A 24,606-nucleotide genomic window follows, 5' to 3' on the forward strand; every position below is an offset into this window, starting at 1 on the left:
GGCCACTAAAGTTACTTGCTGTGTTGAGGGTATTTGGCACCAGCCATAGTCTTTACCTTAAATAAGACACTGTTTTTAGAACAGATAAATGGGTAAAATTTAGTGTTTGAGAGGGAAGGAAGACTTCATCTAGAGGGAAGAGATGTTAACTGTACAGAAGTCTGTCTAATTAATTCACCATAATCATTAAGGCTTTTTATTAATGAAACATTGGTGGTTTTTAGTGGGTAGTTAGATATTTTATCAGTTCTAAAGAATGTGTAGGATTAAGGGGAAGAAAAACTGATCACAAAGGATACACAAAAGGGAACAGAAAAAGTGAAGACTAAAGAGTTGGGAGAGATGGAGAATCAACTAGTAGCCAACATGGGATTTTAGGATTATGAAAAACTCAAGTTCAACAAATCAACAGGTTTGGGACCTACCCATAAAGGTGTTTATATGTCACCTTTATGGTCATGGGACATTTGAAGTATCTTCATTTTAAAAGAGGGTATAAGTAAAGGACTAATTTCTAACTTTTTCAAACACTCAAGCTAGTATGAGATCACTTTGGTGTTGTCACCTTATTGTCACTTGGTTTTGTGTTATTTCCTTAAAGTACTTTGTCATTTATTGATAAAGTGAATTTAAGCTAATTTTGTTTTAGGATTTTGTGATATCATATTTGGAGATAGTCATCACATGGCATTATCAATTTAAAACTGGAAGAGATCTTAAAAGCCATCTAATCTAACCCCATCTTTTTCTATAGCTGAGGAAACAGGCCCAGAAATGTTAAGTGATTTACCCAAAAGCATTTACAAAATGGTGTTAATATGGTAGTAGGGATGTGCTGCAAACTGAACAGGAGCACTTTTTTTTTTTTTTTTGGCGGAGCAATGGGGGTTAAGTGACTTGCCCAGGGTCACACAGCTAAGTAAGTGTCAAGTGTCTGAGGCCGGATTTGAACTTGGGTACTCCTGAATCCGGGGCCAGTGTTCTATCCACTGCACCACCTAGCTGCCCCCAGGAGCACTTTTGAAAGTAAGATTTATGGCTTGTTAAATATATGTCATTCATAAAGAGCCTAGACCACTCATACAACTCAGGATAGGTGCATCTGAGTGCTGATAGCGTTTTTAATTTTTCTGGATGTTTTTCTCAATTACATGTAAACACTTTTTAATACTCATTTAAAAATTTTTTTTGAGTTCCAAATTGCCTTCCTTTATCCTCTAAAACCCCTCCTTGAGAAAGTAAGCAATTTGAAAAAGATAAGTATACAGTCATGCAAAACATTTCAATATTAGACATGTTGCAAAAGAAAACTCAGACCAGAAAAATAACAACCAAAACCCCAGAAAAAAAAAGTATGCTTCAATCTGTATTCAGACTCCTTCAGTTCTTTCTCAGAGGTGGATAGCATTTTTTATCATGTCCTTCAGAATTATATTGGATCATTATATTGCTGATAACAACCAAGTTCACAGTTGATCATCAATATTGCTGTTTCTGTGTACAGTGTTCTGCTTCTGCTCACTTCACTTTGCATCAGTTCATGTAAGTCCAGGTTTTTCTGAAAGCATTCTGCCTCATTTTTTTTTTCTGTTTAGAATTTTATTTTCTAAATTACATGTAAAAACCAAATTTTGACATCAATTTTTAAAAACTTTGTGTTCCGACTTCTCTTACTGGGGCAGCTAGGTGGTGCAGTGAATAGAGCACCGGCCTTGGATTCAGGAGGACCTGAGTTCAAATCCAGCCTCAGACACTTAACACTTACTAGCTGTGTGACCCTGGGCAAGTCACTTAACCCTCATTGCCCCACCAAAAAAACAACAAAACCAAACCAACTTCTCTTCCTCTCTCCCCACCTCCCATCCCCAAGAACTCAGGCAATTGAATATAAGTTATACATGAGTAGTGATGGAAAACATCTCCATAATAGCCAGGTTGTGAGAGAAAACAGACAAAAAGAAAACTTCAGATTAAGTAACTATCAAAAAAAATTATGCTTCAATCTGTTTTCAGATACCATCAATTCTTTCTCTGTAGATGGATTGAAATTTTCATAAGTCCTTCAGAGTTATATTGGATCATTGCATTGCTGAAAATAACCGCATCATTCCCAGCAGATCATCAACACGATTGTTCTTTTGTATACAGTACATTTCACTCTGCTTCAGTTCATGTAGGTCTTTTCAGATTTTTAAAAATAATATCTTGTTCATCATAACCTTTATATAGTACCTTAAACTTGACAAAGAATTTTCTTCATAATAGCCCAGTAAAGGAGGTACCATACATTTTGCCATTATAATCAATCATCATAACTATTTCCCTCCTATCCTATTCCCTTCCCATGATATTTACTCTATTTTCTATCTTCTTTTGCCCTATTCCTCCTCAGAAGTGTTTTGCTTCTGACTGCCCCCTCACTCACTCTGCCCTCCCTTCTTTCACCTTTCCCTCCTTATCCTCTTCCCCTCCTACTTTCCTGTAGGATTAAATAGATTACTCTTCCCAATTGGGTTTGTATGTTATTCCCTCCTTGAAAGAACTCTCATGAGGTTAAGATCTTTGAGCTAATTCTTTGTTCTAAATTTTCTTCCTTCCTTGCTCCTCAACCCTCCCTATGAAATCAAGCAATTCAATGTAAGTCATACACATCAATTCTTATAATACAATAGTATTCCATCACAACCATATACTACAGTTTGTTAAGTCATTCCCCAATTGACATCTCAATTTCCAATTCTTTGCTGTCTTTTACAAAAAGAGCTGCTATATTTTTATGTATATAAGTTCTTTTCCTCTTTCTTTGATCTCTCTGGAGTACAGATCTAGTAGTGGTATTGTTGGGTCAAAGGCTATGCACAGTCTTATAAGCCCTTTGGACTTAGTTCCAAATTGTTCTCCAGAATGGAGAACACCAACTAATGCACCAACAGTGCATTAGTGTCCCAATTTTCCCACATTCCCTCTTAACAATGGTCATTTTAGCCAGTTTGATAGGTGTGAGGTGGCACTTCAGAATTGTTTCAATTTGCATTTGAATAGTGATTTAGAGCATTTAAAAATATGACTAGATAGCTTTGATTTCTTCTGAAAACTGCCTGTTTATACCCTTTTGATAATTTAGGCTTCTAGATTATCTACATTGCAGATAATGCTTTTTTTTTTTTTTTTGGTGAGGCAATGAGGGTTAAGTGACTTGCCCAGGATCACACAGCTAGTAAGTGTCAAGTGTCTGAGGCTAGATTTGAACTCAGGTCCTCCTGAATCCAGGGCCAGTGTTTTATCCACTGGCAACCTAGCTACCCCCACAGATAATGCTTGTTGATGTTTTTAGATAGATACTAATCATTTTAAGGAAAGCTCCATTTATTCCTATGCTTTCTAGAGGGGTTTTTTAAAAGTAGGAATGAATGCTGTTTTTTGTCAAAGGCTTTTTTGGCATCTATTAAGTTAATCATATGCTTTTTATTTTATTTTTTTGTTATTGATATGGTCAATTATGATTATGATTTTTCCTAATATTGCACCAGACCTACATTCCTGGTATAATTACCACCTGGTCAGAGTGTATGTTCTTTGTGATATAGTGTTGTCATCTCCTTGCTAGTATTTTGTTTAAATTGTTTGCATCAACATTCATTAGGGAAATATAGTTTTTTACTCTGTTTTTGCTCTTTCTGGTTTAAAAATCAACACCATATTTGTGTCATAAAAAGAATTTGGTGGGACTCATTCTTTACCTATTTTTCCAAATTGTTTATATAGTAATGGGATTAATTGTTCTTTAAATGTTTGGTAGAATTTACTTGTGAATCCATCTGGCTCTGGGGATTTTTTCTTAGTGAGTTCATTGATGGCTTATTCAATTTCTTTTTCTAAAATGGAGTTATTTAAGTATTCTATTTCCTTTCCTATTAATCTGGCCAATTTATATTTTTGCAGATATTCATCTATTTTTCTTAGATTGTTAGATTTATTGGCATATAACTAGGCAAAATAGCTCTTAATAATTGCTTTAATTTCATCTTTGTTGGTGGTCAATTCATTTTTTTCATTTTTGATACTGGTCATTTAGTTTTCTTCTTTTTAAAAAATCAAATTAGCCAATGGTTTGTCTAGTTTATTGGTTGTTTCATAAAACCAGTTCCTAGTTTTAATTATTAGTTCAATTTTCTCTTTTAGTTTTATTCATCTCTTCCTTGATTTACAGTATTTCCAATTTGATGCTTAATTAAGCATTTTCAATTTGTCTTTTTCTAGTTTTTAAAACTGCAAACCTAATTAATTAATCTGTTCTTTTCCAATTTTATTGTGTTTAGAGATATAAATTTTCCCATAAGTACTGCTTTGGCGGGATCCTATAAATTTTGGTATGTTGTCTCTTTAATGAAATTATTTATTGTTTCTATGCTTTGTCTTTTGATCCGCTTGTTCTTTAGGATTAGATTATTTCGTTTCCAATTAATTTTTAATTTGCCTCCATGTCCCTTTATTGAATATAATTTGTATTGTAATATGGTCTAAAAAGCATACATTTGATATTTCTGCTTTACTACATTAACATGAGCTTTTTATGCCCTAATACATGGCCAATTTTTGTGAAGGTACCATGCACAGTTGAGAAAAAGTATATTTCTATTCCCATTCAGTTTTCTTAAGAGGTCTTTCATGTCTAACTTTCTAAAATTCTATTCATTTTTTGCTTAACTTCTTTCTTGCTTATTTTATGGTTAGGTTTATCCAGTTCTGAGAGGGGAAAGTTAAGGTCTCCACTATTATGGTTTTATCATCTATTTCCTTTTGTAACTCATTTAACTTTAGGAATTAAGATGCTACACCATTTAGTTCACATGTTTAATTGTGTCTTTGAACAAAATGTAGATTCTCTGCTTATCTCTTTTAATTAGGTCTAGTTTTGCTTTGTTTAAGATTGTGATTGCTACCCTGATTTTTTTTTAAACCTCAGCTGAAGCACAATAGATTTTGTTCCAGCCACTTATTTTTACTCTGTGTGTGTCTCTGTTTCAGGTGTGTTTCTTATAAACAACATATTGTTGGATTCTGTTTTTTAATTCATTCTGTTATCCACTTCTGTTTTATGGGTGATTTATCCCATTCATATTCACAGTTATGATGATGTGTATGTATTTCCTTCCATCCTATTTGTTCCTTGTTTATTTTTTTCTTTCTTTTTACTCTGTGCCTCCTCAAAAGTCTGTTTTGCTTCTTACTACTGTCTCCCTTAATAAACCCTCCCTTTTATCAGCTTCCTCCCTTCTCTTATCCCCTTCTCTTTCTACTTCCCTGCTGGGTAAAACAGATTTCTATATCCAACTGAGTGTGTGTTATTTCCTCTTTGAGCTGATTTTGATGAGAGTAAGGTTTAATCATTGCATGCCACCATTCGCATCTTCCCCTCCACTGTAAAAGCTCTTTCTTTTGCACCTCTTTTATGTGAGATAATTTTCTCCATTCTTATTCTTCTTTACCATTTCTCCCAGTTCATCCCTTCACCTTACTCCTTAATTTTATTTTTTAAAAATCATCCCATCATAGTCTACTCAGACCTAAGCCTTCTGTCTATGTATACTCCTTCTAAGTGCCCTAAAAATGATGAAGTTTTTAGGAGTTACAAGTATCATCTTCCCATATAGAAGGTAAACAGTTTAAACATATTTAATCTCTTATGATTTTTCTTTCCTGTTTACCTTTTTATGCATCTCTTGAGTTTTGTATTTGAAAATCAAATTTTCTATTCAGCTCTTGTTTTTTCATCAGGAATGTTTAAAAGTCCTCTATTTCATTAAGTATCCATTTCCCCCCGTCCCCTGAAGGAATACTCAGTTTTGTTGGGTAAGTTAATCCTGGTTGTAATACTAGTTTCTTTGCCATTCAGAATATCATATCCTAAGTCCTCCAATCCTTGTATGTGGAAGCTTCTACATCATGTGTGATCCTGACTGTGACTCTAAGATATTTGAATTGTTTCTTTCTGGCTGCTTAAAATATTGTCTTCTTGACTTGGAAGCTCTGGGATTTGGATATCATTTCTGGGGATTTTGATTTGGGGACCTCTTTCAGAAGGTAATAGGTATATTCTTTCCATTTCTATTTTACCTTCTAGTTCTAGTATATCAGGACAGTTTTCCTTGATAATTTCTTGAAAGATGATGTCTAGGTTTATTATTATTATTTCTTTCAGGTAATCTAATAATTCTTAAAAATTATTTCTCTTCAATCTATTTTCCAGGTCACTTGTTTTTCTGATGAGGTATTTCATATTTTCTTCTATTTTTTCATTTTTTTAGTTTTTGTTTTATTGTTTCTTGTCGTCTCATGGAGTCATGAGTTTCCACTTGCTGAATTCTAATTTTTAAGAAATTATTTTCTTCAGTGAGTAGCTCTTTTTCCATTTGACCAATTCTATTTTTAAAGGTGTTATTTTCATCAGTATATTTTTGTGCCCCTTTTACTAAACTGTTTTCATAATTTTCTTGCATCTTTCTAATTTCTTTTCCCAATTTCTCCTTTACCTCTCTTATTTGATTTTTCAATCTTTTTTTTAGCTCTTTCAGGAATTCTTGTTGGGCGTGTGTTCAATATAGATTTTTTTCTTTGAGGCTCTGTTTGTAGATCTTAAAGAATTTTTTTGAAATAATAAACATTTTTATTTATAGTTTTGAGTTCTAGATTTCACCCCTCCTTCTATATCCCTTTCCCCCTCCCTGAGGTGGTAAGCAATCAGATATGAATTATACATGTGCAATTATGTAAAACATTACCATATTACCATTTTGTATAAGAAAACCTGAAGAAAAGAAAAAAATGAAAGAAAGAGAGAAATCGCATGCTTCAGTCTGTGTTCAGTCAATATCAGTTCTTTGGAAGTGGATAGTATGTTTCATCAATAGTCCTTTGGGATTGCCTTGGATCATTGTATTTCTGAGAATAGTTAAGTCATTCACAGTTCTTCATCAAATAATATTGCTGTCTCTGTGCACAACATTCATACAAGTTCATACAAGTGTTTCCAGGACTTTCTAAAATCATCCTGCTTGTCATTTCTTATAGCACAATAATATTCCATCATCATTATATACCACAGCTTGTTTAGCCATTCCCCAATTGATGGGCATTCCTTTGATTTCCAATTCCTAGCCACCACAAAAAGAGCCACTTCTGGTTCTTTTGACATCATTATTTTTTTTTTTTTGAGTTTGTGTCTTGAGTTTCCCTGTCACCATAGTAACTCTTTATGGTTAGTTTCTTTTTGTTGTTATTTACTCATTCTTCCAGACTATTTCTTGACTTTATGTTTAAATTGGCCTTGCTCCTGGGGTGAAGGGGACACTGTTCCAAGTTTCAAGGTTTTTTGTGCAGCTGTTTTCAGAACTAGTTCTAGGGACCTGTGGGTTTTTGGTGCTTCCAAGGTGGTATGATCTAAGAAGTGTGGTCACTGCTTTCCTGTGGCCTATATTCTCTTCTTTAACCAGAAAGAGATTTTGTTCCCCTGTAGCTACAATTTGGAGTACTCCTCTTGGCCTTGGAACTGTGACCATGTCCCCCGTTCTCCCACAATTGCTAATGCTCCTTTCTGCCTTAGAAATGAGACAAGGGCCCCTGCTCCCTTGTGATTGACCACAAACACTCTTCTCCACTTTAGAAGTGTTACCAGGTCCTCAGGCCCACCAGAACCTCAAGTGTTAGTGCTCCTCCTTGCCCTGGAACTGTGACCCAGAACAGTGTATGTGCAATGCAATGGGGTCCTGAACCCAGAGCCAGCAAAGGATCCCCTATAATCTCTTTCTGACATATTGTCTGACCACCCCCCTTCCCATCTGTGGACTGCTGCTTTATGCAGCTACCTTCATGGCCTGCTGATGGGTGCTGGCGTGGGGAGCTCCAGGTCAACCACCAGCTTAGTGAGGCAGACCTTTCTTTCTGACCTGCTAGTTGTATTAGGCTGGTAAATTGTTTCACCCAACCTTTTGTTGGTTTTGCTGCTCCAGGAATTATTTTAAAGTTGTTGGAAGGGGAACTTGAGAGAGTTTAGGTGAGTTCCTACTTCTACTCTGCCATCTTGACTCTGCCTCCTTGCTGACAGCTTTTTAACAATTAAATCTTGAAGGTACATGAAGTGTGTCAGTTCAATCTATGATGTTCCTAAAAATAAAGGTTTTCAGGAATAGACACAGGAAATATTCAATTAAAGAAGAAACAAAGGGAGGGATTTAATCAATGCCTATATATTCTGAGTCATATTCTTGGACATGTTAATCCTTTACTGAGAAGTCATACCTGATTGAAATTGACTAAACACAGTGCTGCTGGACAGCTATCAGCGCTAACATTCTGGCAGATGTAAAACCTTCTTGAAAATGGTACCTTTTTGTACCTTATCCTGGCTTAACACTTTATTTAATATATTGGTTCAAACATAGGGAATACACTAATATGATAACTCTTTAAATGGAAAAATATATAAGCACGCACTGAAAAATGACATGAATTACAGGTCACATTTCGTTTTTATAAAAGCCAAATTTGGAAAAGGGAGGTAGATTTTAATGGGTTTATACTATAGCTTTCTAATTAAATTGTAACCTCATTAAAAACAGACTGTCATACTTTGTATGTCTCATAGATATTGACACACAGTAGGTATTTAATAAAAACTGTTTAGTGAGTGATTAAAAAGCAAATCTCAGTCACTTAGTAGCTAAAAGAAACAAAAATGTTGAGCAAATATCTAATTAAATGACATGAGATTAAATTATTTCTAGAGTTGATGTAATAGGACATTGTTAAAGGTTCAGCAGTCTTGTGGTGATAAACTTCATTCTTTCATTTGATCAGTCAATAAACATTCATTGAGTACTGACATATAGGAGAACTAGACAGAGTACCAGGCTTGGAGTCAGGAAGATTCCTCTTCCTGAGTTCAAATCCAGTCTCAGACATTTGCTAGTTGGTGCGACCCTGGGTAAGTCACTTAGCCCTATTTGCCTCAGTTCCTCATCTGTCAAATGAGCTGGAGATGAAAATGGCAAACCACTCCAGTATCTTTGCCAAGAAAACCCCGAATGGGGTCATGAAGACACTACTGAAATGACTCAACAATAACAAAACTTATGCATAAATGTGTCAAAAAGGTAGAAGAGGGGCAGCTAGATGGCGCAGTAAATAGAGCACCGGCCCTGGGTTCAGGAGTACCTGAGTTCAAATCCGATTTCAGACACTTGACACTTACTAGCTGTGTGACCCTGGGCAAGTCACTTAATCCTCATTGCCCTGCAAAAAAAACCCCCAAAAACGGGGCAGTTAGGTGGCGCAGTGGATAGAGCACCAGCCCTGGAGTCAGGAGTACCTGAGTTCAAATTCGGCCTCAGACACTTAACACTTACTAGCTGTGTGACCCTGGACAAGTCACTTAAACCCAATTGCCTCACTAAAAAAACCAAACAACCAAAAAACCAACCCAAAAAACAAAACAAAAAAGCTAGAAGATCTGATATTCCAATCCTTAAATCATTTGTGGGGAGGGTTACCATTGCTAATATCACAGGGTTCTCGTTTGGAAGGGAAATGCTAATTCTTCTATCAAAAAGTCTGTCCTGGGGCAGCTAGGTGGCGCAGTGGATAAAGCACCGGCCCTGGATTCAGGAGTACCTGAGTTCAAATCCAGCCTCAGACACTTGACACTTACTAGCTGTGTGACCCTGGGCAAGTCACTTAACCCCCATTGCCCTGCAAAAAAACAAAAACAAAAACAAAAAAATGTCTGTCCTTATTTTGAGGCATCACCTCTGCCTCCAAAATTTCACTGGGCTGGAAGTGGATACTTGGTTCCTCAGTGTCTAACTTTAAATGTTTCTAGAAATCTAGAATCTCTTGTTTCTTTTTTGGTTTTCCTTCATTCTTCTGTTTCCCTCCCTCACAGTATTCATGGCTCAGCACCATTACTGTACTAAACCTGCTACAAAATATCTTCTTAGCAGATCCTCCAACCCAGGGACAGACAATTTCCACTCCTTTTACAGTGTGCTTGCTGTTAAAATGCCCCAGTGGCAGAAGTCCATTTATCATTTCCCCAATAGCTTTACATCTATTTTGCTCAGCAAAAACTAACCCTAACTTTTCTGTGACAGTTGGGGGAATGATGGTTGGACCAGGGAGAATGTATTAAAATGAAAAGGTAAGCTTTATGTTGGAAGGGCGGGAAGAAATCTTTGGTATTATGCCAAAGAGTAGGCCCATATTAGATACAGACAAAATCCCTTGGAAGGGGTGGGGGTGGGGGACAGAGTCAGCTGTCAGGCAAATTCCCCTGGGGTTTTCAGGGAAAGGCTTTGCTACTCTCAGGTCTCTTTACTGTGACGACTCAGAAAAGGGCAGAGAGAGTGAATATCCAGGAAAAGGGAAGAATGGAAGTAAATCCAATGCAACTCCTCAGAGTCATCCTTTCAAATACCTGAGACCTATTTGGGGTTTCCAGTGACTTGAGTTACCTGAAGGCAGCTTGGTTTCCCAGTGGTTAGAGCTCTGGCCTGGAGTCAGGAAGATCTGAGTGAAATCCAGCCTCAGACACTTATTATCTGTGTGACTTTGGGCAAGTCACTTTAACCTGTTTGCCAAACTCCACAGCAGAAGGAAATGGCAAATCATTCCAGTATCTTTGCCAAGAAAACCCCATGGATCTATAGTCCATGGGGTCAGGAAGAATTGGAGATGACTGAACAATAGCAGGTTTATCTGAAGAACTGCTTCACATTCCCCCCTCACTCACAGAGACACAACCTGTGTGGGATGAGATTCCTTGCATCCCCTTTCCTCACCTCTCCTGACAATGTCTAGAGAAGCTAGGGAAAGGAAAGAATGTGGGGAACCTTAGAATGGGGGTTGAAGTGCCCTCGGGGGCACTACGTTAGAGCTGGGATGCTACACCACGGTACCATATTTAGTCAGGGGTAGCTGGCAGCCCCGTATCCGGTATGAAACTGATGGGAATTCCTGGAGGAACTTCGGCTTTCCCTTTTTGGGTTGTCTCACACCCAGGGCTCTCCGTGTCCCAAGAGATATTTATCCAATGAATTTGGGGGAGGAGGAGAGAGAAAACACCTCAGCCTTGATTGAGAGGAAAATGGTGGGGGAAGAATTTTAAAGAGCATATTAAGGACCAGGGCTTCTCCCCCGGGGTTGCCTGTCTCTTTCTAGCCCCTTAGTAATTTACCAGCTCCCTTTTCCCTCTTCTTCCTTTTATGGGGTGTCTAAGAATGAGTGTGTACGTGTGTGCTTGAGTGTGTGTGTTCCAGAGAGGATGGTGGTGGGTTTTTTTTGTTGTTGTTGTTGTTGTTTTGGCTAAGAAGTTTTGGGTGGTGGAAGAAAACTAAGAAATATGAAAAACTTCCCTTCCCCCAAAGACTTGAGGCAGAGTAATAAATGGCCCTCGGCTCCTAGAAGTCGGGGATCCTTACTCTACATTCTGTAAAACTACAAAATCCTCTCCCCTTACCTTGTTCTCCCCAACAGTGTTACTCTCCCTTCTTTTCAACCCCCCCCCCAAATAGACTGAATGTGAGAAATAAACATTTTATTTTAGGAGTGCTTGGAGAGGGGGTTGGATGAAGTAAGGAGAAGACATGACCATGGGATACAGACTGATGGATGCCTATTCCGCACTCTTTCTGTGCCCCAATCCTTGATCGAACCCCTGTCACTGGCCCCTGGGTGGGGAAGAAGAGGTTAAAATCAAGGTTTTTGCAGCTGCTGAGTGTTTGGCAATTAAAAAAAGGGGGGGGATGGGACCTTGTCTTCCTCTTCCCCCCACTCTTCACCTTCCCCATCACCCGGAGCTTAGACGCCAAGACCTTGTTTAGCACGACCCTCTCCCAGACCACGTACCCAACATTTCCAAGACGGCAGCATCACGCTCCTGGCAGCTATTTGTAAAGCTCTTGGGGAAGCTTCATTCAATCTCCCCAGCAGGGGGCAGAGTCCTGGGTCCAGACCCTTCTCCCACGTCCCCCTCCTCCCGCCTCCCCTTTTCCCTCTATTCCCCCTCTCCCGCCCCATCCTTCCCACCCCATATCAGCTCTCCCTCTATATAGAGAGGCTGGAGAGGCAGAGGGGATTTGGACTGTCTCAGCTGTGAACTGTGCAGGATCCGAATTCTCCAGTTCCTTCTCCGCTTCCCCTAATAGGATATCTGTAAGTAGTGGACCACGGGGGTCCGACGGGAGTTGGGGGTGGGGGGAAAAACTGGCACCAGATGTCACCCTTACTCTGTCGCTCAAGACAGGGTTGAGGACCTGCCTTAAGATGCTTGTAATAAGGAGGATCTTAATGTAACTTTAGGGAAACTTTTTAGTTAAAGTAATCAAAGTAATAGTGTTCACCAGAGCTTACTTTCTCTGTGCGCAAAAAGTGCCTTGCCAAAATCTCAAGCATCATCATGCATCATCAGTATGGTCCTTTTAATCCTATTTAATATAGGGACTAGAGTCATTGGAATATCCACAGACAATAGAATATACCGTCAATTTTTTGCAAGGGTTTTTGCAACTTCTGGGCAGTCAGTAATGAAAGTTGCTCATCCAAGGTCCCTAATTCTAATAGCAAGTACATTTATTTATGCAGCACATTTTGCCCCCAAGCTACTTCACCATCTATGTCAATTTCAGTTTATGCACTTTACAAAGGAATCTGATACTTAAGGAAACAATTCAAGGAGACACTTGTTAAGCAGGACCTCCCTCCTGTTCCCCTTCACCCTCCAAAATATCCAGGACTACGAAATCCAAGTAGATTTTATTGCAGAGTTCTGATACTTATGTTAAATTGCAAATTGGCCAATGTCTGAGAGAGGAGCCAAGTAGACAGCTATGAAACTGAGTTATTCCTCTCCTGTATGTTTTAAATGCCCTTTACAGTAATTTTTTTTTCAATGTGAATGAGTTCTAAGACATGGTTAAAGAACGTCAGCAGGTGGCAGTATGTAAAAGTTTCTCGAGTGCCTTAGAATAAAGTGCCCCATTTCTGTTTATAGGGCTATATTACTCTCCAGCTCAGGGTTTAATGGAGAAAAGCCTAAATCCCAAGTGTCTCTTGTCTGTTAAATAACTCATTTTATGTGTGTTTAATGTGTATCAGTAAGCATCTCCTTGAGGAGAAAATAAATGGGATTTACTAGAATTACTAGAAGTCTGGGTACTTTTCCAGAGGACTGTTCTTTTCACAGTTTGAAAGCAGAGGTGAACTAGATATTTTAGACAATGGGGTGGAAGCTGCCTCTACCCCCATGAAACCTTCCCTTATTCTGCCAAAGTGGGTGATCTCCGCAACACCCGTTTTATATGCTGTTAAGTGACAGGGTCCTTAGCTTCTCTTAATAACTGTTATGTTAAAATTTGTAGATAGTTATTTAGGTGTATGACTGAGCTCTCCTATTAGATTGTAAAGTCCTTTAGGGCTTTTGTGTGCCCAATAGCGAGCACAATACCTTGCACGTAGTAGGTTCTCAATAAATATTTGTTGAATGTATGAGTGAGTGACTAAATGAAAGTCTGAAATATTAGCTGTCAGAGATTTCTTAGTTTGCTTTCTTACATGCAAATGCTGTGATTCTTTCCATGTAAAGCCCTATGTTTTTATTATCACTTGAAAAAAGGCGTGTTATTCCCTACAAGGTATTTGTTTTGAATTTGTTATCATTACATTTCTGTGGAACTGGCTAGTATTGAGGAGAACATGTCCTTTTATGGTAGCATTCATATGTTGAGCACCCAGGGCCCTTTTCAAATTATTCATACTTGATAGTTGTGAATCAAGGAACTTATCTTTCCATACCCTATCCCTTTATGAGATGAGGAGATTGTTGAAAAAGAATCCTGCTTAAATTATTTTAATCACAATTCTGGAGGAAAGGGAACTTGTGCTCCTATTATTTAAGAAGAGAAGACCAAACATTTGTATTTGTATGTGTGAAAATAATACCACTTTCCACAGTGCATGAAGTTACAACAGGTGTCCTTGGCTTTAAACATACAGTCTGTATTTTAAATAGACAAAACCCTTAGAATTTCAGAGTTAGAAGAGAACTTGGAGATCACCCAGTTCAAATCCTTTATTTTACAGACAGGGAAACTTATTCAAGTAAACTTTCTGTGAATCTTTTTGTAAAATTTATTTTTAATTTCGTCCTTTTTGTCAAATTTAACCGACATATTAGGGTATAGAAACCATCATTGGAACTCTCTGCTATGTCAAATGGTAGGTTAACTACATACTTTAAGTTTTATTGGGATTGTTCAGAGACAGGAAACCAGATTTACTGGCACAGTTGTGTTTCTCTCCTTTTCTTCCCTTATCCCTCTTTAAAAAAATTAATTTAATAATCTTAATTAGTACCTTGAGGAAAGACAGGATTTCATGAAGGTTATAGAAGAATTTGAAAGAGTTTTCACATGGAAACAGGAGAAAATTATTTTGAACATCCAAGAATTGTCCATTAATTCTGACGGGTGAAAACCATCAGGATGGCATGTAGCTCTTATTTCTATGATTAGTTCCAAGACTGTGGTGACTCTGAGGTACAGGTTTTCCCAGATTCTGAGATCAATAGTAAGATACTCCAGGCTTTGCTCTTCGACACAGCTAGCCTGCCATTTTAGGGACATCTTCCCCTCACTTGTCCAGGCTAGAAACACAGCAAATGGATATAGAATCCCAGGATACCAATATTGCTAGAGACCTCTAAAGGTCATTGTGGTCATCTCCCTCCCTACAGGCAGACCCGTATCCTAGGCAGATGGCTTTCTGTCTCTATGGAATTCTTTTTTTTTTTTTTAAGTGCCATGACTCATCTGGAAGATAAAAGAAGATAGCCAGAAAATTCCAAGTGTCTTTGTACCCAAGTAGATCTCTATACCTCCTGGTAACCAATAAAGTCATTTGAAAAAAAAAATAGGTTTCACCGATGAGAATAATTTCCATCATGGATCATTTTTTCTTCTTTCTTTTTTTCCTTCCTCCCTTCCTCCTTCTCTTCCTTCCTTCCTTTGTTCCTTCCTTCTTTCCTTCCCCTTCCCTCCCTCTTTCTTTCTTCCTTATTTTCCCCCACCTTACATGTAATAACAAATTGTAACATCAATTTTTGTTTGTTTGTTTTTGTTTTTGTTTTTGTTTTAGTGAGGCAATTGAGGTTAAGTGACTTGCCCAGGGTCACACAGCTAGTAAGTGTTAAGTGTCTGAGGCTAGATTTGAACTCAGGTACTCCTGACTCCAGGGCCAGTGATCCACTGTGCCATTTAGCTTCCCCATAACATCAATTTAAAAAAATTTTTGTTACAAATTCTCTTCCTTCCTATTCCCTCTTAAGAACTCAAGCCATCCAATAGAAGTTATGCAGACAAAAAACCTTTAGAAAAAGGATTCATGTCCTCCTGAATCCAGGGCCTGTGCTCTATCCACTGTACCACCTAGCTGCCCCTTATCCTCCTGTAGTCTGAAACAAGTTGTTGGAAGCTTTCCTCTAACTGTTCATGTTGCATGCTTATGTCTATTTGGTTCATCTGGTTTGTCAGATCTTCAGGCCTGAGACATCTTCTCATCTTGGCAAGATCTCTCTGCTTTTTCTTGTTGTTGTTGTTTTTTTTTTTTTAATTTTTGCAGGGCAATGAGGGTTAAGTGACTTGCCCAGGGTCACACAGCTAGTTAAGTGTCAAGTGTCTGAGGCTGGATTTGAACTCGGGTACTCCTGAATCCAAGGCCAGTGCTTTATCCACTGCGCCACCTAGCTGCCCCCTGCTTTTTCTTATATGGACCAATTAATCTTCTTTTTATGTCCAGTCTATAGCCTCTGGATTCTTCAGCATCATCCATATCAGTCACACATAATCAGAGAATTTCATAAACTCGCCTAGCATGTTGCTTGTTTATTTTGAGCTTCTGTTGTGCCTCTGTCACCATATCTTGACTGAATCTTTGCATTAACTTGTCTGCAGAAAAGCAAGGCAGATCTTGGCAAAGCTTCGTAAGTACAAAATCTCTTAGTTCTACATAGTTTTCAGATGGATCTTCAGCTGTAATATCAAGAACTATAGGAGAAGAAATGTAATATCTATGAACTGTTTCAAAGAGCTGGGCACCATGGCCTTTACCTTGAAATGGAGGCAATATCAACATCTGGCTTACACGTGGCCGGGTTTTGTCTGGGTACACATAGTAATTATAGACTGTCACATAGCCTACAGTCGCGAAGAGCGTAGCTCCAGCCTTATACTTCTCAAATACTAGAAAATAGTTCCATCTTTCATCAACCATGGATCATTTTTAATGCTCAGATGTGTTTTGAGAGGGCAAGAAACCCGCTTGATTGGGGAAATTGATTCAAGGAAATCTTCGACTCCTTTTTGTAAAGGAAAGCTCTCCCATATCTCTGATCTCTTTTATCTTTTTGTCAAAGTTAGACACACTTGTATTTGCCCTGCCACCTACTCTCTCCTCTTAAAAAGAGATAATAAAAATCTTATCTAGGATCACAAGGAACTAAAAATAAGGAAGGACTAATGAAACACACTCACTTTTCGCTTCTTTCTAGGGGTCAGGATTCTTAGATATACACTCCTTTGTGACTATATACAGTAACTTGTGGTTGATGTTTTCTGAGGTCACAGAAGGGAACCAATAGTTGAGTTCTGCCACTACAGGAAACTCTGCTTGGGGATCTACATATAGGGAGTTTTGTCAGCTTATTCTTTGGAAGTTGACAGACCTTCCTCATAAGTCTTATGCTATCTAAATAATGCACTTAAATGCCATGTTTCAGGATTAAAATTTTGTTGCCCTTTCAGGCCATTCATAGTGAATACATTTTACTGTCTTTCCTTGGGTCTCCATCCAGAAACGATCTTTACCTAGGAGAACTGATGCAATCACAGTTGATATTCCTAACTCTATCACTGCAGGCTTTTGATGATTTCAGACGTGGTTCATTTTCAGGGACCCTTAGTTCCAATTCCAAATAACTCTTGGTATCCCTAGTTAATGGTGTCATTTTGGAGAAAATCACATGCCTAGGCCTTGGTTTCCTCATCTTTAAAATGAAGGGGTTGGGGGCAGCTAGGTGGTGCAGTAGATAAAGCACCGGCCCTGAATTCAGGAGTACCTGAGTTCAAATCCGGCCTCAGACACTTGACACTTACTAGCTGTGTGACCCTGGGCAAGTCACTTAACCCCCATTGCCCTGCAAAAAAAAAAAAAAAAAGAAGGGGTTGGGGGCAGCTAGGTGGTGCAGTGGATAGAGCACTGGCCCTGGATTCAGGGGTACCTGAGTTCAAATCCGGTCTCAGACACTTAATACTTACTAGCTGTGTGACCCTGGGCAAGTCACTTAACCCCAATTGCCTCACAAAAAAAAAAATAATAAAATAAAATAAAATGAAGGGGTTGGATTAGATAATTTCAAAAGTCCCTTTGAATTGTGTGATCCTGTGCAGGAAAAATTCGAGCAAATATGTTCAAGCATGGATCATAGGACGCTAAAATTGTCAGGGAAAGGATTCAGAGCCTTAGGTTTGTTTCTAGTCATCTCTGTGTTAATACTTAGAGAGCAAAGTCTTTCCCAGAAGTCTCTATTTAGGAAATAAAGTTCATCCAAAACAAACTTCCTTAAAATCCCAAATCCCAAATTCTTAGACATTCTTTGTTAGTATGCTTTAATGAGCAGCTTTAAAAAGAACAACACTAATGATGGAGACAAAGAGTCCAGAAACAAGAGGTCAGGGGTACAGGATCAGCCCTTGAAGAAAGCTACCTGTTTATTTGACTTTGAAGTTTTAATGGAGTATGGGTCTTAATTTAATTCAACAACATTTTTTTTTTTAGCGAGATAATTGGGGTTAAGTGACTTGCCCAGGGTCACACAGCTTGTAAGTGTTAAGTGTCTGAGGCCGGATTTGAACTCAGGTACTCCTAACTCCAGGGCCGGTGCTCTATCCACTGCACCATCTAGCTGCCCCTCAACAAACATTTTTAAGGTATCTGCTATATACAAGGCACTGTTTTAGGCTCTGGAAATACAAAGATTTGAATTTTTTGTTTTGTTTTGTTTTGGGTGGGGCAATGAGGGTTAAGTGACTTGCCTAGGGTCACACAGCTAGTAAGCGTCAAGTGTCTGAGGCTGGATTTGAACTCAGGTCCTCCTGAATCCAGGGCCAGTACTTTATCCACTGTGCCACCTAGGTACCCCCAAAATACAAAGATTAAAAACAAAACAAAACAAATCAGACCCTGCCCTCAAGGAGCTTATATTCCACATGGGGGAAATAATAGCTAAAACTTAATGCAATCCTAAAGGTTTTCATAGTGCTTTACCTAAAAGCACTTTATTTTGAGCCTCAAAACAACCCTGTGAGGCAGGTACTGCAAGTATTATTTTTGTTTGTTCGTTTGTTTGTTTTTAGTGAGGCAGTTGGGGTTAAGTGACTTGCCCAGGGTCACACAGCTAGTAAGTGTTAAGTGTCTGAACTCAGGTACTCCTGAATCCAGGGCCGCTGCTCTATCCACTGCGCCACCTAGCTGCCCCAAGTATTATTATTATTCCCATTTTATAGATGAGGAAACTATGTCAGAAAAACTAAGTCCCTTACCTAGAGTCACACAGCTGTTGTATCCAAAATGGGATTCAAAGGCAGGTCTCCTGATTCCAAATCCAGCACTCTAGGTGCTACACCTGCTACTGTGTATTCAGGGGCACTCAGATACAATTTCGTCATTCATTTAGCAGTACTTTGTAAAAGGGTTTTGCCTGAGCCTGCATATCATCCTGTAAAACATATCCCTGAGATGTTCACATGATCCTTAGATACTACAGTGTAGGGAGGGGTTGATAAGGCTGTTTAAGAAATAGGTGGTGAACTCCACCAGAGATAGGATGAACCAGTGATCTATCTCTTGTCAGGAGTAGCTCAGTCACCATTTGGGCAGCCAAGGCTGTTTGAGGATTGAAGGCAGTGTTATCCAACAGCTTTGAGTCAAAGGCTGTTGACTCAACAGCTTTGGATCTTTGATCTTTCTCCTAAAGGAACTGTCCTTCCTTCCTTCCTTCCTTCCTTCCTTCCTTCCTTCCTTCCTTCCTTCCTTCCTTCCTTCCTTCCTTCCTTCCTTGCTTTCTTCTTCCCTACCTGCCTCCTTCCCTTCTTCCCTCCCTCTCTCTGTTCATTCTTTCATTCATTTTTTGTTCATTCATTTTTTGTTTCTTTCTTCCCTTTTCCTTCCTTCCTTCTTTCCTTTTCTTTCTATTATGCTCAAGGACATAGGTATAGACCAACAAGAAATGGTTAACTTTATTTCAGTATCCCAGGGGCTGATTTTTCAAACTCTCTTCTAGATTCAAGTACAACTGCCATTCTTGTGTCACATTCTTTTTGTCCTCTCTTGGTGCCCATCTTTGCCTGCTTGAATCACTCATCACTCCCAAATTTAGAAATCTAAACCCTGGCTTCCGACAATATTTTGCAATATCTAACCTATCTAGGTCTTTGTTCATCCATCTCTCAGGAGTGTTTTAATTTTTGTGTGTACCTTTCTTTAGAACATTCTTACCCATCTTGGTCATCATGGATCCCTCTGTCAGTCTAGCGAAGCTTATGGACCCCTTCTCTGAATAATATTTTTAAATGCAGAAAATAAAATACATATGATCTCAAGGGAAGCAATATATTTGAATACAGTATCAGAATACATATTAATTATAAACATTTGTTTTTTTAAAAAACAAGTTCACTGATAATGGGTTAAGAATCCCTGCTAAAGGGGCAGCTAGGTGGCTCAGTGCATGGAGCACTGGCCCTGGAGTCAGGAGTACCTGAGTTCAAATCCGGCCTCAGACACTTAACACTTACTAGCTGTGTGACCCTAGGCAAGTCACTTAACCCCAATTGCCTCACTAAAAAAAAAAAAAAAAGAATCCCTGCTAAAGAATGAGTTCAGAGATCTGCAGTCCAAAGAGACCTCCAAGGGCTTTTAGTCAATGACTTTCATTTTATAGATGAGGAGTCTGAACACCATGGAAGTTAGCAATTTACCAAAGGTCACACAGGTTAGTTCCTCTGACTCCCTTGTTTCTATTTCACTATTTGTTTTGGCAGATTGTGAACGTTGAGCACTTGAAGAGCCTTCTTGTGCAGAGTGGGGGGGGGGTGTTGGAGCCAGCTCTGACTTGAGAGAGCCCATTGTTAAATTTTCAGTGTGAACATTTATACCTCAGAAGTCAACCACCTAACCAAATCAGGGCTCAATTCATCGTTTTGTTGATTTTCTAGATTCAAGAAAGTGTGAGTAATGCAGATTAAATTAAAACTGTAAGTCTCTGTTTCTTTTTTTCTGGAGAGCCCCTTTAAACTTCTCCCAGAATACCCTTCTGTTGCTCTGCAGACATTGCTTGAACTCCACAGGAGGGCAGTAGAAGCCTCAGGGAATGAGGCCATCGTCACTAGACTGACATGGGATAATAACACCTTCCATTTCTATCACACTTCCAACTTTTCGAGGGCTTTCTATCCATTCTTCCATTTGAGCCTCACAGCACCACTATTCCTGAGTCATTTTCTGTGGTTTTTTTTTTTTTAAGTGAGGCAATTGGGGTTAAGTGACTTGCCCAGGGTCACACAGCTAGTAAGTGTCAAGTGTCTGAGGCCGGATTTGAACTCAGGTACTCCTGACTCCAGGGCCGGTGCTCTATCCACTGCACCACCTAGCTGCCTGAGTCATTTTCTATGAAGAGGAGGATTAGAATTAGCTCAATTAACAAACATTTGTCAAGCTCCTTTTGTGCAAAAGCACTTTGTTATGCCTTGGGGTTACAAAAACAGAAAGAAATTTTATTCCAATTCTTCAATACCCTAGGGATACAATGAGAAAAACACAAAGAACTGTGGAGATTGGAAAGGCTTCTTGTAGGAGATGGTACTTGAGTTGAGCTTGGAAGGAAGCTAAAGTCTGTTGAGAGGCAGTGATGCGGAATCTTCTCTAGGCATGGTGGGACAGTCTGTGAGAAGACAGGGAGATGAGAGAGACAAAATGCTGAGTTTAGGCAGCAGCTCATTGTGCAGGGTGATTGGAACCTTGTTCGTTTTTTGTTCCCGAATAGATTTGAATTTAGGTTCTCCCAACTTCAGGGTCAGTGCTCTATCCACTGCACCACCTAGTTGTCCTGACTGGAAACTAAACTGTATAGAATGGGGAGTGATGTGAAATAAATGTGGGAAGGTACATTGGAGTCAGATTACAGAGGTCTCAAAACACCAGACTGAAGAATTTGTTCTTTATTTTAGAGGCATAGGGAGCCACTGAAGGTTTTTGAGTAGGTGGGTTACATAATCAGACCTGTGCCTTTGTAGGATTATTTTAGCAACTAGGTGAAGGGTGGATTGGAGAGAGGAGAGACAGGAGGCAGAGACCAATTAGTCCTGAACATGAAGGCCCTGAACCTAAATGGCCTTTTGAGTAGAGAAAAAGGGATGGATGTGAGAGAGGTAAAGGGCAAACTGACAAGACATAACCACTGGTGAGGCAACAGAAACTGGGAAGCTTTGGGGAAGGAGTTGATTTAAGGGAGAAGATAATGAGTTCCATTTTGGATGATCCAGCCAGGTGCAGATGTCTAACAGGTAGTTTGTTTTTTGGGTTTTTTTGCGGGGCAATGAGGGTTAAGTGACTTTCCCAGGGTCACACAGCTAGCGAGTGTTAAGTGTCTGAGGCCAGATTTGAACTCAGGTCCTCCTGAATCCAGGGCCAGTGCTCTATCCACTGTGCCACCTAGCTGCCCCAACAGGTAGTTCGTAATGAAGAACTAGGATTCATGAGTTTGGGGCTGGATATATAGGATGGGGAATCAGTTTCATAGAAATGAAGGCTGCTAATCTGTACATAAGGATCCCTGCATATTGATTGCATTAAAAAAGATAATGTTATCTATGTTTTATTGTATTTTTATTTACTTCTTTTTTTGTGTGGGGCAATGAGGGTTAAGTGACTTGCCCAGGGTCACACAGCCAGTAAGTGTCAAGTGTCTGAGGCTGGATTTGAACTCAGGCCCTCCTGAATCCAAGGCCAATGCTTTATCCACTGTGCCACCTAGCTGCCCCTTTATTTACTTCTTTAAAGATTTCCCAATTACATTTTAATCTGGTTGGTCTGCATTCAGAGAGTGTTGCTGTATTGAACTCCTCTGATTTAAGGGACAATGTCCTAGAAAAGATAGCAGGGGAGAGAGCAGTGATCCAAGTAGAATAATTGGCCTTGAAAAGAAGAGGCAGGGGCAACCTCTTCCTCTGAGATTGGAGCAAAGAAGAGAATGGGGGACAGTTTACAGCTGGCCCTTGGTTTTAGAGTAGGGGAGAGGATGAAGCTCATGTTGAATGGTTCCAGTTGTCTCAATAAGGTGTAGAAGGGAGGGCCTCCACTGAAAAGGAGGAAGTAGGGATGATATAGGGGACTTGAGAAGAGAAGAGAATGCTGGTAATAGCCACTTAGAGAGTGTGATAAAAATCAATCAGAGAAGAATAAAAAAGCATTGTATGTAGCACAGGGCCTAGTGGAGATTAGTTAATACAAATTTGGAGTGGGCCCAGTTAATGGATGATGTGTTACTTCATCTAGTGGTATTCAGTAGCACATGATTAGGAGTAGATAGCTGGTGGGCAATTATAGGGATGGGAATAGCACAGCACAAGTGGGGAATTGCATAGGATGAAAATAACATTCAATTGTAAAGAATAGTGTAGAGTTGAACTGGTCAACTTCAGGGTCAAAATTATAGAGAGAAAAAAATGAAGTCAGAGCATGAGTGATTCGAAGAACAATGATGTGTAGAGGTTTCAGTAGGGATGAAGAATAGAATTAGAAGGAATGAGGCAGGGGTGGCTAGGTGGTGCAGTAGATAAAGCACCGGCCCTGAATTCAGGAGTACCTGAGTTCAAATCCGGCCTCAGACACTTGACACTTACTAGCTGTGTGACCCTGGGCAAGTCACTTAACCCCCATTGCCCTGCAAAAAAAAAAAAAAAAAAAAAAAAAAAAAAGAAGGAATCAGGCAGAGAGAGGATGAGGATAGGAAGCTGTCATCTGTTGGAGGAAGGTCAGAGTTCTGGATCAGAGAGGATAAACAATGATGGGAGATCATAAGACCTAGGGTAAGACATCCTCATGTGTCACTGAGGTGGAATGAAGGTGCAGATCATTGAAACTGAAGTGCTTGATCAACTGGGAGGCCAAGGATTTTAAGGGCACATGACCATGTAGATTGAAGGCCCTAAGTATATGGGTATTGTTGGGGATAAGTCAGGTGCTGAGTTTCTTGAGGATGAAGGGAGAATGAAATGGAAACTTGTGGATTACAGAAAGGAGGTTCTGTATAGGTTGATATAGATGAATGGAGCAGCCATTGAAGGAGGAGAAATTGTTAAATGATGATGGGAGAAGTAGATCTTTGGAAGTGAGAGTAAAGAACAAAGGGCATGCTCATGCCTCTTCCTGGTCCAGTGGATCAGGGGACATGAAGCTGGGAATGCAGCACTTTTTTTCTTCAATCTGTATTCAGATACCATCAGTTCTTTGTAGATGGATTGCATTTTTCATAAGTTCTTCAGAGTTGTCTTGGATCATTGTATTGCTGAAAATACCTAAGTCATTCGCAGCAGATCATCTTACAATATTGCTGTTATTTTGTATACAATACACTTCACTTTGCATGAGCTCATGTAAGTCTTTCCAGGTTTTTCTGATAGCATGCTACTCATCATTTCTTCTTATTTTTTTTTTTTGTTTGTTTTGTTTTTTGTGAGGCAATTGGGGTTAAGTGACTTGCCCAGGGTCACACAGCTAGTAAGTGTTAAGTCTCTGAGGCTGGATTTGAACCCAGGTATTCCTGACTCCAGGGCCAGTGCTCCATCCTCTGTGCCACCTAGCTGCCCCATCATCATTTCTTATAGCACAATAGTGTTCTGTCATAATCTCAGCCCACAATTTATTCATCCATTACCCAAATGACGGGCATCTCCCCAATTTCGAATTCAACTTTTAAAAAAATCTCTTTTTAGATACCAATCTTGTAGTGTTATTACTAGGTCAAAGAATATGCATGGTTTTATAGCCCTTTGGTTATAGTTTCAAATTGCTCTACAGAATGTTTGAATCAGTTTACAATTTTACCAAGAGCGTATCAATGTCTCATTTCCCCCATATCCCCTACAACATTTGTCATTTTCCTCTGCTGTCCTATTACCCAATCTAATAGGTATGAGGTAGTACCCAGAATTGTTTTGACCTGAATCTCTCTAATCAGTAGTGAGTTAGAGCATTTTTTTTCATGTGGCTATAGGTAGCTTTGAGTATTTCATCTGAAAACTTCATGTCTTTTGATCATCTATCAACTGGGTAATGGCTCTTATTTGAACAAATTTGACTCAATTCTCTACATGTTTGAGGAACAAGGTGGATCAGACAAACTTGGAATGCAACACTTTCTAGAAAGAGTCAAAAGTTGAATTGGCAGTGAAAGTAGTATTTTGACGCTAGAGTTCTTCATTAGTAAATTACATTGATGTC

The 24,606-nt window shown here is 39.2% G+C and overlaps 1 protein-coding gene and 1 pseudogene across 1 annotated transcript in view; one reads left to right on the forward strand and one right to left on the reverse strand.

Annotated features, from left to right (window-relative positions):
- The first annotated feature begins 12,128 nt into the window (after nucleotides 1-12,128).
- MYH11 (myosin heavy chain 11) overlaps nucleotides 12,129-24,606 on the forward strand; it is a 128,827-nt gene continuing 116,349 nt past the window's right edge. The window contains exon 1 of the mRNA XM_043977398.1: nucleotides 12,129-12,207. The gene's annotated coding sequence lies outside the window, so the exon portion shown is untranslated. The remainder of the gene's footprint in view (nucleotides 12,208-24,606) is intronic.
- On the reverse strand, nucleotides 15,477-16,320 carry LOC122752017 (annotated as a pseudogene).

This window comes from Dromiciops gliroides, chromosome 1, assembly GCF_019393635.1.
Source record: "Dromiciops gliroides isolate mDroGli1 chromosome 1, mDroGli1.pri, whole genome shotgun sequence".
Classification (NCBI taxonomy): Eukaryota; Metazoa; Chordata; class Mammalia; order Microbiotheria; family Microbiotheriidae; genus Dromiciops; species Dromiciops gliroides.